Here is a 14581-nt window from a genome sequence, read left to right on the forward strand (position 1 = left end):
TAGTGCCAGATAGTCGGCGCAGGCTACCCCAGACAACAGAAGAAGGAGTAAAACTGTTGAAGGTGCTTGTGAAAGCAGCCCAGCTGGCTTTCTTGCTTTCTTTAATAACACGACGACACTGAGCACGTAATCGTTTATAATTGATACAATTCGCCACTGTAGGGTGGCGTTTAAAGGTGCGTAAAGCACGTCGACGAGCACGTAAAGCGTCTCTACATGCTGCAGTCCACCAGGGGACCGGTACGCGACGTGGAGAAGAAGTAGGGTGAGGGATGGAATATTCAGCAGCAGCGAGAATGACGTCCGTGAGGTGTGCGACCTGACGATCACAGCTTGTGAAGGTTTTATCCTGAAAGGTCGCCCTGGAAGAGAAGAGCCCCCAGTCTGCCTTGGAGATGGTCCAACTAGAGGAGCACGGAGAGGGGGTATGCTGCAGGAGATGGATAACACACGGGAAGTGGTCGCTCGAATATGTATCAGAAAGTGCATACCACTCAAACCGGCGTGCAAGTTGGGGAGTACATATAGAGAGGTCTAAATGGGAATAGGTGTGAGATGTGTCCGAAAGAAAAGTAGGGGCGCCAGTATTGAGGCAGACAAGATTGAGCTGGTTGAAAAGGTCTTCTAACAGGGAGCCCCTCGGGCAGGATGCTGGAGAGCCCCAAAGGGGATGGTGGGCATTGAAGTCTCCAGTTAACAAAAATGGTGCAGGTAGCTGAGCAATAAGTTGCATCATGTCTGCCCTGGTAACGGCAGATGACGATGGAGTGTAAACGGTACAAATGGAAAATGGAAAAGTGGGGAGAGTAATGCGGATGGCTACTGCCTGCAGGCCGGTGTGCAACGTGATGGGATCGTAGTAAATATCATCCCGGACCAGCAACATAACCCCTCCATGGGCCGGGCTACCTACCACAGGGGGTAGGTCAAAACGCACAGAGGTGTAGTGTGCCAAGGCAATTTGATCGCATGGGCGTAGCTTCGTTTCCTGGAGGGCTACGACGAGCGGACGGTGCAAGCGGAGCAGCAACTTCAAGTCCTCTCGGTTGGAGCGAATGCTGCGAATATTCCAGTGAATAAGTGCCATCGTACGAAGAAAAGAAAGACGAAAGAAGGGGTCACCTCGAAGGCCGCTGAGGGCCTGGCTTCGAGCGAGCACTGCCGCCGCTATCAGTAGGCGGACAGTCATCGTCCATGGGGTCTATAGGTTCATCGGCCATCTTGGGAAGATGGCCGGGAGGGGGAGCTGCCTCCGCCGGTGAACGGCCAGATGTTCGGCTACCAGCGGTGCGGCCAGGCGAAACGGATGACGGCCTGGGGCGGCAACCGCTGGGTGGCGCAGGAGAAGAAAAGCACCGTGGCGGAGAAGGAGAACTGTGCTTCCTATGAGCCTTCTTGGAAGGACGTTTGGTGGAAGTACCGGTCGAAGGCTGGGAGGTCGAGGTACGTAGGAAGTCTGCACGGGACGGTTCCTTCTTGAAGGCCCGTGCATCGGACTTCCGGGTCTTCGTCTTGGCAGAAGCTGATGAAGGTGCTTGTGGCTGAGGGGTGACGGGAGGAAGAGGAGACGTTGACCGGGCGATCTTAGCACTGGCCGAACGGACGACCGTGGTGCTGAAGGTCAGATCGCATGTCTGGGTTGCCACCTCCCTGGTAGTCTGAGGAGAGGCGAGGACAGTACTGTATTTCCCCGCTGGGAGCAGCGTGGGCTTCCTACTAGCCAATAGCTTGCGAGCAGCCAAGGTGGACACTTTCTCTTTGACCCGAATTTCTTGGATACAGCGTTCTTCCTTATAGACAGGACAGTCGCGGGAGGATGCGGCATGGTCACCCTGACAGTTCACACAACGAGGAGACGGAGGTGGACAGTCACCCTCATGGGCATCCCTGCCACAAGTGACACATTTAGCCGCATTGGAACAAGACTGTCGAGTGTGATTGAAACGCTGACACTGGTAACAGCGCGTAGGTGTCGGGACATAGGGGCGAACAGAAATAACCTCGTAGCTCGCCTTGATGCGCGATGGCAGCTTAACACTATCGAAGGTTAAAAATAGCGTCCGGGTCGGTACAAGGTCATTGTTGACCTTTTTCATGACCCTATGGACAGCCGTCACGCCCTGCTCAGCGAGGAAAGATTGAATCTCCTCGTCAGTTAGTCCGTCGAGGGAGCTAGTATAGACCACACCACGAGACGAATTCAAAGTTCGGTGAGCCTCCACCCGCACAGGGAACGTGTACAGGAGTGTGGCCCGAAGCAGTTTTTGTGCCTGAAAGGCGCTCTCAGTTTCTAGTAATAAGGTACCGTTACGCAACCTGGTACAAGATTTGACAGATCCGGCTATGGCATCTACACCCTTCTGGATAACGAAAGGGTTGACAGAGGAAAAATCCTTTCCGTCCTCAGATCGAGAAACGACGAGGAACTGTGGGGCAGGCGGTAGTACTTTTGTCACTGATGGCTGGTCACGTTTCCGTTTTTGGGCAGAAGTCGAGACAGATGGAGTGAAATCCATTGCGGAGGAATCCCCCATGATTGCCAGCATCTCCGATGGCGCGCTCCTTCCTTGTGGGTACCCTCTCAGAGGGCACTCCCGCCTTAGGTGAATGTTTACACCTCAGGTCACACCTCCCGAGAACCAGACGCAGGGACCAATCGGCATGGTCAGAAGGTATCAGCTCAGGCAATCACCCCTCCCCGGGCCTGGCCTTTACCAGGGTGTACGCGCGTGCCTTACATGTCTACCCAGGGCGGGGAATTACGCGTTACCCCGTCACCGGCTACGCGTGTGAACGCGTGGGTCGGCCTTCAGGCACGCACAGGGAGGAAGGAAGAAGAGGAAAAGGAGGAGAGAGAGGGAGAGAGAGGACAGACTGTCTCAAACGCTGAGGCGGAGACCAGAGAAGGCAAGGAGAAGAAGGCAATGAGAAGGCAAGGAGAAGAAGGCAAAGAGAAGCCAAGGAGAAGGCAAGGAGAAGAAGACAAGGAAAGAGTAAGGAAGACAGTGAGGTGGAAAGGAGCAAAGATAGGAACCAACCAAAGGAAGGAAGAAACGAGAAGTGAAAAAGCAAAATGACCGCAAATAGAGGTCGTGGAACCGTCCGTCTCCGGACGCAGGCGCTAACGACCCCCTTGAGGGGGTGGGACTCCTTTTAGTCGCCTCTTACGACAGGCAGGAATACCTCGGGCCGATTCTAATCCCCGGACCCGCAGGGGGAAGAGAAACGAATATGCATCACCGTACGTTTAACAGCAGTGGCTATTGGTACATGAAAAGTGCGTGGAAGCTTATGAGGACAAGGGCAATTTTGATACCATTGACATTACAAGTGGAGTTGACGCCATGAACAAGATTGTAAACATTTGTTTTTCCTAAAATGGAACACAGATGGGACCTTCAATGGGGCTACTAGGGATATAAGAAATCAATTTCTTCCAAGCCTAATTAGAAAGTACTGTCTGCAGAATTCTGCCATCAAATCATTACAGACATGTTCCACTGTTTTTTAATTTTTTTTTTTTTTTTAAAAAAAGCAAGTTTGTGAAACATGTCATGCAGTGATATGCACCAGGGAAAGTTGAATTAACTGCAAGATTAGTGAATGTGAAGTTGGACAATGTTTTGTATGGAGAGTACAATGTTCAAAGACTAATTATGTTGTAAGCTTTGCTCTACCAAACTGCGCATGTGAAGATTTTGAGATATATAAATACCCATGCAAGCATTTCTGTGCAATCTTTATTTTCTATCCAGAGTGGGGTTTTGATAAAATACCAGAAAGCTGCAGGAATAGCCCATTAATCTGTCTTCACAAGATGTACAGGTTTGGTTTCAGAAGTGTGTCTGCAGTAATTTCACATGAAGACAGTAACAATGAGGACACAGTTGAGGAAACACATATAGAGCATCACACTGATACCTTAACCATTTCTTTGCAGCAATTTGAAGTGAAGGTGGTGTTCAAACAGGTTTATCATCTCACATACAACTGTATCAACAATGAAACATTATGAAAAGTACTTGAATCACTCAGCAACTGTGTGCCAGATTTGCAGTTAGCAAACCCTGAAATTTGTGGTCTCCCCACAGCTGTGCCATCAAATTCCCAACAATAATATTAAGTAAGATGCCATTACTTTTACAGGGCCTGGCATAAAGACCCCTCTCATTGTAATGTTCATATATTTGTGCCTTAATGGATAATTAACTACTAAGGAATAGATCACATGGAGGTCATAGCATTCCATTTGAAGGATCAAACAATACGAGCTACCTAAAAAATACAAATAAGGGAGATCTTTATGCCAAGTTCTGTAAGCAAACTTTGTCACACATTTGAATTTTTAAGTAGCAGTAGTGAAAAATATTTCTCTGTGGAAAGTTAATAAGGTAGTTATATTGACCGTGATTTGTATTTCCTTTACCCAAGCAACAATGTCTACTTCTCATTACAAGAAATTCTTGGATTGTTGAGAAACTGTTCAAAAATTACAATCAAGTTGCAAACATTTATGTGCCACAACAAATGGCAGTTTGATACACACGTGAAATACTATATGGATTGTTTTCCTTCACGAATACTATCAATCTTCCAAGATATCCTTGGAATATAACAGTCTTGATGCAATCTGGTGTGAATTTTCCCATGGACTGAAGGCCAGAAATCCATCATAACTGAACCTAACAAATAAATTAACAACAAGTAATTGAGTTATGCAACATGAAGACAACTGATACACATGTTTTCAAGGCACAATTCCAAAATTTAGTACTCACTTCTTTTGGTGCCCAATGACATTGCTCACCAGCTGCAATGCCCAGAACTACTTTACAACTGAATTTAATAAACATTACTGGTATTCCAGTAACAGTAATTGCTTCTGTGTGGTATCTGCAGTAACTCTGCAAAGTTATTAAGAACATTAGAACCAAGGTGGTAGATATCCAATATGTAGGTAACTGATACACATTAAGCTTCCAAAGCAAATAAAAAAAGTCAATACTTACTTCATTTGGTCCCAATGACATTGCTGACCAGATACCATATCAAGGAAACACCATACTCTTCTGTCAGAGTGATACTGGGCAATCTCATGTTCATTAACAGGGCAGTCTACATTTTTCTCTGTTTCACGTGAATCACTAGACATGTATTGAAGCAAGTGAGAGCAAGTGCATTCTTACTTGGAAAAAGAAATGCAAAATCTTTCCTCCATCAGTCATACGACATCTCAATGCCACTAAGATATATCTTACTTATTTTTTCCACCTTTTCAATTCTCAACATTGTCCCATATTTGAATTAACCTAATTTAAAGTTAAAATCTTTTACTTCATATTTTAAAAAGTTTGCAAGTTCTACACTACCATCTAGTTTAATCCATCAGAAAAATCTTTTCTCTGATGAACAACGAAAAATCCAGGATGGAATGTAACAATATTATGAAAAGGATAGTTGTTGCTGCTCACCAAATGGTGAAGATGCTGAGTCACAGAAAGGCACAACAAAAAGACTGTCGGACTTATCTTTCGGGCAACAAGGGCCTTTTCAAAAGCGCGCACGCACACTCGCTCACTCACAAACACACACACGAATGTAGCAACTATCCTTCATATGAAATTACTGAAGAGCCACTTCTAAAGCCCACCCCATACACTTCATCAAGACAGATTAATGGACTAGTCTCATAACTTTCTGGCATTTTATCAAAACCCCACTCTGGGTAAAAAATAAAGATTGCACAGAAATGCTTGCATGGGTATTTATATCTCCGAAAATCTTCACATGTGCAATCTGGTATATCAAAGTTTACAACATAATTACAGTTTTTGGACTTTGCACTCTCCACACAAAATGAACCATCCGATCTCCTACTCACTGATCTTGCAGTTACTCAACTTTTGCTGATGTATATCGCTGCATGACATGTTTCACAAACTTGTTTGTTTTTTTATGCAAAAACAGTGGAACATCTTTGTTATAAGCTTTGATGGCAGAATTCTGCAGACAGTGCTTTCTAATTAGGCTTGGAAGAAACTGGTTTATTATAACCTTAGTAACCCCAGTTAAAGTCCTGTCTGAATTGTGTTTAAGGAAAAAATGTTTTACAACCTTGTTGATGGCTTCAACTCCATTTGTAGTGTCAATAGTTGCAAATCTGCCCTTGTCCTCATACGCTTTCACCCATCTTTCACATACCGTTAGCCATTGCTGTTGAAAGTATGGCCATGCACGCTCGTTTCTCCGAGAAACCTCAGCGTTCGCAACTCTTCTACGTGATCTCTAAATTCTCTCTCTGTTGGTGATTCTGAAATTTCTTGCCACATATCCAGAAATGTCTTCATGTCATTTGGTACACGTAGATTATCCTTTTTTTTCCAACCATCTTCCCCATGCCTGTTTTCGATGGAAAAGGCACAAGTAAACTTTTGTCTGAGGGAATGCTTGCTCAATTGCATTTATCTCTGACTCCGAGAAATCAGTAACCCAATAGAGGGGATTCCAATCCTTGTTCCAGTTCTTGAAAATGTCTAGTGCTTCTTGCATTTTCAATCTGCCAAAAAAAAACAAATAGCCCACATTACTCTTCACAGCTATAAAAAATAAAGGAATATCATATGTTGTTGTTTTGTATGTTGCATCTAACGAACAACTACCCCCATACTTCTTCAAAAGATCTCTCTGCCAACTGCTCTGATAGCAAAAAAGTAATGGTTTCACTTCTCCATTGGTTCCCGTACAATGTCTATAATAAATCATGTGATTGCTCGAGTCTTTGTGCCACTCATCAACCTGATTCTGCAGTCTAGTCTCGTCAAACAATACTTTATTTGTACCATAAAGGGTCCGATAAATGTGACTGTAAATAGTTTTCTCTGTGGGGTAAAAGATAGTATTCATTTGACCTGGTATGTGTGTCCCAGTGAAATTGATTTCAACAAATCTGTCTAGAGCCAACTTAATGACTTTGAGAGATGTCATGCCACTGAGTACTAAGTTTTTGATTTCCTTTACAAGTGAAGGATGTATGTACCCACTTGCTTCAACACTTTCAGTAGCATGTGTGTGTGCACTTGCTGGGGAAGCAGTCAAATAATAACGTAGATAGCTCTTAGGCGGCCATGGCAATGCCAAATCTTTCTGTAGACTTGCAAGAACCTGTAAGACAAAAATGTATCAATTATTTAATTAAGAGCATTAAAAACAATAGATTTTAAAGTGTACCGTCAACAGATCATGTAAAATTTTCTCCAAGCAGAACCCAAACTGGATACTTACTTTTGCCTTGGTATCCCTGTGTTCAGTTGCTGAGTGCATACTGTAATGAGGATACACCCTTATACACTTCATATTTAAAGTTGCTGGGCAGTTGGATTTTCTAGTATCCATGATCCTCAATCTCTTACGAGGCATCACATGGTCTTCCTAAAGAGAGTAAAGAACTACTATAAAATTTATTTAATAAACTTTCCCTGTAACGAACTTGTTTTATGGAAAGTAAGTATATCTTAACACAGCATGATATTACCAAGTGCTCAGGTACACTAGACTCTTTACTTTTATAGTATTTTGGCCCCAAAACACAGTGCCTCGACCACACACTCTCCACTGCAAATGCACAACCAAAAAAGCGGATAGGGACATGTCCCTGCATTTGCTTGAAGAAATGCTTTGTTTTACCTGGAACAGTTAATATATTTCTCACAGACAAAAAAACATTGTTATTGTTAAATAATTAACATATGTTATTGTTAATTAACTAAATACAATGTGAGAAAACATTTCATTCATTTGACAGGTATTGTCAAAGTTCTGAACTGATGGAAGCAGATTGTCTATCTACTTTACATAGTACAGGAGCAAAATTTTACAGGATGTCACACCTATTGTATCTAGCAAAGAAATGGAACTGTCTGCCATGTGCAATGAGGATACCATACTGATTTCGGGCAACTGAAGTGCTTTATTGTGGTTCCAATAAATGTGGAATTAATATTCTTTGTAAACAAAGGAGATGTGAAGAACACTTATGTAGAAAAATGTAATTACTATAAATGTGGAATTACAAAAAATAAACTTAACTAGGAAGACAATAAAGCTAAACATGCCTGTCAATAGGTTCAATGAGCTGACTACTGTTTTACATATCAACACCACAATTATCGAAAACCATAGAAACCATTTCAACGTGAACACAGCAGTATAGATTCATTAAAATTATTTGTTAGTTGGCAACTGTCACCTGTTGCTAAAGTGTTGGCACACCGGCCGCTGCTGTATTATAGGCAACAAACAGAGCAGGTCACTCAGCAAGTGCTGTTCAATTTAATTTTCATGTTAAAAAAAGTAGGTTTAGCTCAGTAGAGGCAGAGCACAGGTTGGGATTACGAAAGGATGGGAGACGTATACATGTAACTCTGGGCAGTTTTGGAAGTGGCCATTATGAAATAACATGAATATGACATGCTCTGCTGACAACTGGTTTTGGAGTGACCAATGGCATAACTGTGGCAGATACGACATTTTATAGCCCAGAATTTAAACTCATTTGATAACCTAACCATAACATGATGTGCAATATATCCTAGAAAATGGCTGTCAGCATTCTACAGAAGAACTGTTAATTGTACTTTGTTCACAACAATTAATACACTGACCACGGGCAGTCGCAACAGAGCCTCACACCTAATGCTGTTGCCTGGCCTGGCTTGATGGTGAAACATCCAACACTAAGCATGTGGCAGGAAACTAGCTGAAACTATTCTCTATAAGCAAACTCAAGAAAAAAAAAAAAAAAAAAAAAAAAAAGACTGCCAAATTACCAACTAATGAGCAGTCCTGGTTTGTATTCAGTTACAGGTTATAGGTGACAAGCTGATTTCAAATGAAATAATGATATGAAGAAGAAATATAAGGAATTAAAAAGTAAATACAATGTCGAAAATGACACAGCAGAGTGTTAGAAATAAAACTGCATCCAAACCTATTAACTAAATAAAAATAATGAAGTAATTTTGATAATATTTTGGTATAAAAAATATGAAAGAATCTGTCAAGACTCAAATCCACAACTTTATATGGATCAGGAATGTTTCTTATCCGTTGCACTATGCCACCACTCTACATTACACTAATGTAAGATTATTTGGTCCCAACGATCATGTGCTACCTTCAACCAGATCAGCCTTTCACATTATGTTACGATGTGAAAGCTAGCTCTAGCACCATAAAGATATTGTAAGGATACGTAGTTATGCCTACTGTCTGAAAATGTTGTTTAAGGCTAATCTTGTTGAAGGCAGCAAATGATTGCATGGAGTTCAAACACATCAAGAAAGGAAGTCAGACAAGAAAATGGAAGTGGATTGATCATCTGTTGTGGCAGTCAGGAAATGGCGAACAGAGATAGTTTGGACCTGACACATTCAGCACTCTGGAGGAAACCAGCTCCAACAGGAATTGTCAACCAACTAATAATTTTAATCAGCCTATTATCAAATGCAAGTGTGTAAAAATTACTGAGTGTATGGCTGTGAAAATGGATAAATGACAAACAAGTCAACACAGAGGAAAATATTTAATACAATTCTGCCTTGCATATCACAACAACTATTAACAACAACAAAAACAGTCAATTCCATCAATTGTTAGTGCAGCTTAGAAAGAAATGTCCATTTAAAGTAGCCTATATATACTATCCCTAATTCCAGCAAACTAAGTTCTTCCTTCAAGTATACATATATGAACTAAAATGGTAAACCACAGAAAGTAATTAATGCAGCAGTTCACTTACTTTTCATAAAATCTGAAGAAAGCTCTTTAAAACGACTACTTCTCACGCAGTATGAAATCCCTACAGTTTTCAGCTGATCGAGAAGTGTTTCCACATGAGCATAAAGTGACCAGTAGCGTAAACTGAGGGTAACTACACTTAAGGTTAACTGGGAAACATGAATGAAGAGGGAAATTTTAGGCTTTACAAAATTCAGTTATTTAATGTACACAGCCTTTCATCACATCTGATGTTTTTGACAGCTAAAGTAAGTAAGTGTTATGTTATTAATCATGGATGAGTTAACAAAATTGGGAGTTCATTTGTTTGCTCTTTTGCTTTTATTCCATTGTTATTCACTGACCACAAATTATGTTACTGTTGACTTCAGTTAAAATTGCGATCATAAAATGTTCTTTCAGTTCTGATTATGATGATGAAAAATATTTTCCAAGTGCACATGAAGCTTAATGACCTAGTTTTGGAGTTAACTGATCAGTGCTTCAGTTAACCTCATTTCAAGCACGCCTTGCCTTATGTCAACAAAAGCTTTATTAAGCATAATAATTATGCATACTATGAATTCCAGGTTGTATATACTAAGAATAAGACAATCACCAATCAAAACTATCCAGTACAATTGATGAAAGTTGAAACTGGTTAATACATCCATGAAAAAGTTTTTGTAAAAATTACAAAATGATTTCTCTCCTACAATTGAAAAATATCAGTTTTTGGCTGTCAAACTCTTAAAAGTGGAAGAAAGACCTCTGACTACATTACTTCAATACAACATCCATTAAGCTTAATTACAAAATCTGCAAGCATCTTGGCACATTAATTTGCAAAGGGATTGAAATCTGTGACAAAGACCTGGGAAAGAGCGCATGATACGACGAATTGCTCACAGAATTCATGAAACTTCCATTACGTACATGAGACACTCCCCTCAAGGACCACAACTTATGATTCTGCATAATCATCATATGAAAAAAAAAAACAGCATAATTTTGCATACTCTGCCACATCATACAAGCCATAAGCTATGACTTCTTGTCTTGAAGTCTTACTTAAGTTATTGTATGATACAGGAAATTATCTAATGACAAATAGAGCAAAATCAATCACGATCTGGGCTGGTTAGCCAGAATTCCTCCTTATCACCAACAGAAATAATACAGCACTTTTAAGGCTTATTTGACTGATACACTCCAAACTTAAAAATAATTTGCCATCTATTTCTACTATTGGTATTCCTGACAAGGTTACAGATGCAGACCTCAACATTTCTCCTCCTCGAGAAGTCAACACTATCCAGTAGAATTGAGATAATATCTCCAGAAGACATTTTGCCTCATCCCAAGTCCAATGTTGTGAGACGAAAAACTAAGAAAAATAAATAAATGACTTAATAACTCACTCCCATCATCATTATCTCCAGTAAAAGCCAGATCAATAGAAGAAATTAAAATAAAATCTAGCAGGGCAATAAGAAGAGTGTAGATGTGAAAGAACACCTGTAAGAGAAGTTTAACTTTGAGGGCTTCAAAGTGTCATAACGTTCTATACCCTATGAGGACCCATATTCACCAACGAGTATTTCTAAAGACTAAAACAGCTTACATTATCATCAAAATTTCAGTGTGGTGCTGAGAAAATTTTAGATCCTGACAGACTTTGTCTACCAATATAATCCAGGAATCCCAATAGAGTTCCAACATTATTCACACATACTTAAGCAGCCACCTAAGCAGTGGTAATAATTGAAACATCGTAACATGTATTAATTAGGTGGACAGTTATTACTGAGCAATGGTATCCTGAACAAAAAGCTCTCACTCAGCATCCATCAACAATACACCTTTGCTCAGAATTCAGTAGGGAGGCCAAACGTGGTCATGTTGCAACATTTGCATAAAGTGGCATTCATTACAGTGCTATTGATGAAAATAGTTGTTTCATAGTTGATGTCACTGACCTTGCTGAAACTTTGGTGAGAAACTAAGGATCTTACAGTCATTTGAATTACAGAGCTCCATATCCCTGCATAGACAGTTTTCTAGCTAATCTCTGAATTCAGTACCTCAATGAAATTCAGCTCAGTGCCAGCACAAAGAAAACAGCAGTAATGGATTTGTGCAATTATGCACTGGAGCTGATAGTGCAATTAGAAAGAATTACGTTAAATTCCTGGGAAAATGCAGGATACATTTACGTGGAATACAGAGCCCACGCTCTGGCAATGACATTAGCTGCAAATATACTGCTTTCTATTTTCCTTTTGCATGATTGTTCCCAGGCCCTGAGTCCCATTTTCATGTGTGTGTCTTCTAAATTATGCCATTTACTCGAGACGACGTTTGCGCTTGAGCTGCTGCAATGTTCAGTTTCTCTTACTGTAACGAACTCACAAACGGCGAATTTTGAAACAAAGTTGCCATTAACATCCTAAACACCGATCATTAATTACAATATTCAACGTGTATATGTTACAGTAAAGGTAATGTAACAATGCAGCACCTCACAACGAAAACAAAGAAAAAACTGCATAATACATAAAAAAACTCACTTAAAAATTGGAATCAGATCGCGGAAAGCGACATATAAAATTTATTAAAATGAAATCTTAACTGGCAGCAGAAAAAAAGTTATTTTCTAAGGCGCATATTTTTGCCAGCCAATTCTAACATAAAATTATTATTACCTCCTCCAACGAATTACAATGGCCTGAAACCAGGCCATCCTCCGAAACTCTGAAATCTTTCAGAGCGTCACGAAAGATGTTTTCATACACCTGAGACATTTTGCTCGATAGCGAAAACACAACCACTCACGATACACGGTCAGTATGACAGTGCAGATCAAAGCAGACGCTTTTCCCGCTAACTCGATTCGACCACAGATCTCGATCAGTCGACAAGTGTGCAGCGCGTTTGCGTATACGTCATTTTGACGTCACTTCCGAGTGGTTTTGGACCACAATGATGTGTCTGTTGGGCTTCCCTGGCCACTGTTTCTATGTTTCGATACAGTGTATCGATACGCGGAACTGTTTCAGTGTTTCGGAACGGCTGTGGTTCACTGTTTCGAAACAGTGGTGTTTCATTCCGCCCCTGTCTCGGATATCCGGACCAGATTCGATCTCGAGCCAGACACAGAAACTGTATCGTTGTTTCAAAATAAGGCTGTTTCAGTCCACCTGTGCTTGGAACGGACTGATTGTATCGAAACAGTGATGCTTCATTCCGCTCTGTGTCGGACGAGATTCGGGCTCGGCACAGGCACTGAAACACAACATACCACTTCGTGAAACACTTTCAAGAGTGTCGAAATCGTTTTGGCAAGCAATAGCATGAAGCTTAAGATATCAGAAAATAAAGTTTCGGTTCTAGATGACTGTCCTATTCCGAAATGGCGTAACATTTGCTTTATAAACATTAACCAAACAATAAAACAACGCATACTATTCACATTCAAAATAATAAATATGTGAAAATCATTCAGTTAAATTACACTTTTTTTTATAACATACGTTTCTCTGTTCAAGTACAGTAATCATATTAAGAAACGCAAGTAAGCCTAGAACATTTTGAATAAAAAAAAAGGCGTAGAGTGACAGTTATTATACATATACATAAATTTAATGTAGGTATAATTGCAAGCAATCTGTTTGACATATCACTGATAGAGTAATGGTGAATGGGAAGGGCTGAGAACCATGGTGAATTTATAGTAACGGTTCGAAACACCTTGAAAGACAAAATTTTTTTTGTTATATTTTGTTATTTATTCGAATTATTTGGCATTATTTGTGAGTCTATAGTCACTCTGCCTATTATCCACAATGATTCCCTTTGTGTGCATGGGAATTAGCAGGATGGGTATATTCCCATACTAGCGGAATGTGGGAATCCCAGTACCATATCCATTGTTTCTGCAGTTCGCTCCAATCTCCAGTTCCGTTCGTGGTGGTTCTTCTGTCTTCAGCTATGGCTGTCCTCAACCAATTGAAAAGTATGAAAGTCACACGACACGAAAGCAGCGCATTTGCTGCATGAAATACGAACCTGCCAAGACGCCTAAGTGATAGCTTCATACTTTCTGCGATATGATTAGCGCTGTCGCACCTCATTTGTGTTTATATGGACATACCTATACAGTAGACATTCAAGATGATAAAATGTCTAGGTTTATTAGATTACAAAACACAAACTGTTTCACTGTTTCGAAACAGCGTATCGAAACATTACATTGTACTGTTTCATTTGTTTCGAAACAGTTAGGTGCTTCAGTTTGCCCATCTCTAGTACAGATTCATTTAAAATGGGGACAAGACTTTACTGAGATATATTCTCACTGCCGTGCTCTACAGATAAATGTTAATGATAAATAATACCTGGGGAATTTTTATTTTTTTACCTTGCTGATACTTCAGTGATAGTGACTAGAGTTTTATACTATAATTGTTCTTCATTCCCTAATATTCTATCAATAGTTAATTTTCAAATATTTCCTTTTCACCATTTCCATGAAAACCCACCCAAGTTTCTCTAATTGTGACGTCACATAGTGTACACGTGACGTCATGACATTGACTCATTTTTCTACGCGCATACGTAGGTATCTTGCAGCAGTATTCATCCGCGTTTCCTGCGACGTTCCTAAATCCTTACCAACTCAAAAAGTTAGAAAAATAGGGAACGCCCCAGGTTTCAGAAATTTGCCACACACACTAAAATAGCGTTAGATAAAAAATTAAAGAAGTCTACGGCCTATTTGCTGCACAATAAAGAAATTTTATACGGC

At 40.6% G+C, this 14581-nt stretch overlaps 1 long non-coding RNA gene across 1 annotated transcript; it reads right to left on the reverse strand.

Moving 5' to 3' along the window:
- Window positions 1-4624: 4624 nt before the first annotated feature.
- LOC124804799 lies at window positions 4625-5098 on the reverse strand. Its single transcript, XR_007017373.1, has 3 exons — window positions 5010-5098; window positions 4779-4904; window positions 4625-4676 (listed from the first exon to the last, which is right to left on the reverse strand). It is a non-coding gene; the product is annotated as an uncharacterized LOC124804799 (long non-coding RNA).
- Between the last annotated feature and the right edge of the window lie 9483 nt (window positions 5099-14581).

This window comes from Schistocerca piceifrons, chromosome 7 (genome assembly GCF_021461385.2).
Source record: "Schistocerca piceifrons isolate TAMUIC-IGC-003096 chromosome 7, iqSchPice1.1, whole genome shotgun sequence".
In the NCBI taxonomy this organism is placed as follows: domain Eukaryota; kingdom Metazoa; phylum Arthropoda; class Insecta; order Orthoptera; family Acrididae; genus Schistocerca; species Schistocerca piceifrons.